General features: G+C 40.0%; 1 pseudogene; it reads left to right on the forward strand.

Annotated features, from left to right (window-relative positions):
* Positions 1 to 1,014: 1,014 nt before the first annotated feature.
* On the forward strand, positions 1,015 to 1,636 carry LOC147626365 (uncharacterized; annotated as a pseudogene).
* The last annotated feature ends 506 nt before the right edge of the window (positions 1,637 to 2,142 follow it).

The raw sequence follows: 2,142 nt of genomic DNA on the forward strand, positions 1-2,142 counted from the left end.
GCCTGCAAAGCGTGATAGCCGTAGTATGTGGCGTACTCCATCTCATGCGGGCCGTAGGTGCACGACCATAGTCTTTGATCTGCATCAAGATAGAACCAAAGACTTATTGATTTCTTCATTCAATAATATTACCTTTGAAAGTTAAAATTTGAACGGTCTCACAAATGTGGCCACAAATCCATTTGGCCTAGTCTAGATGTGTGACCAGCTTGCAGTCTCTTTCGTGCTACCGTCTATGTAAATTTGATTAAACAAAATAACATAGATTAGAGAATAGTTAGAATCAATCTAGCAAAGTTCATATTAATTCTAATATACTTTAGCAAAGGCACACACCTTCTGCTGTGCTGCTGAGGAAAAGTTATGCATACGCATCTCTCCTTGCAGAAGTATTGCCATGTCTCCATGCACATATCAGCCCTCCTCTTGTTTGTCTCCACCATACAGTAGCGTCTGTTTATTTTTCATATTACAATAAGCATTAGAATATACCATAGAACTTGTTAGATTTCAATGTTTTGTTTCTTTTATTGATTTTTTAACTTCGATCATTTGATAAATGACTCATGTTTTTATGGTACTTGAAAATCAGATTCGGACCAATCAGAGGGTACACCGCCACCTCCAATACTATACATGAACCCGTTTATGATGATTTCTACTACAATGAGTCTATTATATGCTGGTGCGCTCGTTGTCGTGGCACATATCGGAGGCCACGACAGGAGTGCTTTTCACATGAGATGACTCATGGTACTTTTGAGCGAGCACCACCACCTGAGGAGCGACATCGACCTATGGTATGTGACTGTTCTCCCTTAATTTTATTATTGGTTATTTTATAAATCAAAGGCTCATATATAATGCAACCATATTATATATGTAGGTATATTCACTTGATGAGGATGACTTCACTATCAGTGGTGCACATGTCCCTCGCACACGGCACGGATAGGTCATTTGTTGCAATTCGAGGTTTCTCGACATCCTCTACCTCCTGCTTTGGAGGCTGAGATGGGTGGAGATCATCCGTTGCCTACTCGTTTGCATTCTCTAATACAGATGTATGATCGAAGACGATACTACAGAGGATGGCAGAGAGGATCACTTCCTTTAGATGGAGTGGTTTTTAGCTTCTGGGGTAATCGCTTCATGATTGCTCCATCTACCATCAGTGGAGCAGGACGAGGCCTCTTTATTGCACAGGATTTGCATGTGCCCCCTCGTTTAGAGGTCACCCTTATGTCTTTTTGTGGACCTATATATAGATGGGGTCCATGGCATCAACTTACTCGCTACATTCAGAGCATGAGTACTTATGGGTTATGTCTCAATGCAGCCTCTCTTTCTGATAAAGGGATTACACATGCAGAAGGACAAAGACTCTATATTGACGGAAGACCTTACTCTCAAAGGAAACATAGCAGGTTTAATCAATAGTAGTCGAGGGATGAGTTCAAGAACCAATTGCACATTTGTGGAGTGTGAGAATAGTCATGAACCAGGACATATGAGCAGGGATGTAGAAAGATACATAGTTGTCAATGCTATTAGATCATTACGTGCTGGTGATGAATTGCTGATCAATTATGGATGGCGCAGACCTCCACGAGCACCCTTAATAGATGAGGGTTGAGAGCTTCCATTAGGGCCAAAAACGTCTCAAAATGAGTTGTGTAAGGAATTTCGCTAACTTGCTAATTAGTAGAATGTTGACGGTCAAAACAGCTCCAAATTTAGCCGTTTTGGATATTTAAAGCGTATCTATCTGATTGAATACGTATCTAAGTACATATTTTAAAATCTAAAAAAATATATCGTTTTCATGCTACTCTTTAATGGCTCGTCTCAAAATTTGTCCTCTTTTAGTGACTTCGCGGCAAAATGACCATTCCCTCCAAACGCGCTCTTATCCATTCTCCAAAAAAATTTCACTCCTCTGCTTCTCTAAGAATTTCACAAGCTACATCTCATTCTCATTCTTCTGTGTCTCTCATGTTCTAATAGCTCTGCTTATATTTTTAGCTCTGTTAGTAATGGGTGATACATCTAATCGTAAGTTTCATTTGAATATCAAGCTCAACCAAGAGTATGCAACTACACGGAGTGTCTACCAAAGATCCCTTTCATGTGCAAATGAAG

This window comes from Cibotium barometz, chromosome 22 (assembly GCF_041138505.1).
Source record: "Cibotium barometz isolate CiBa-2024 chromosome 22, ASM4113850v1, whole genome shotgun sequence".
Classification (NCBI taxonomy): Eukaryota; Viridiplantae; Streptophyta; class Polypodiopsida; order Cyatheales; family Cibotiaceae; genus Cibotium; species Cibotium barometz.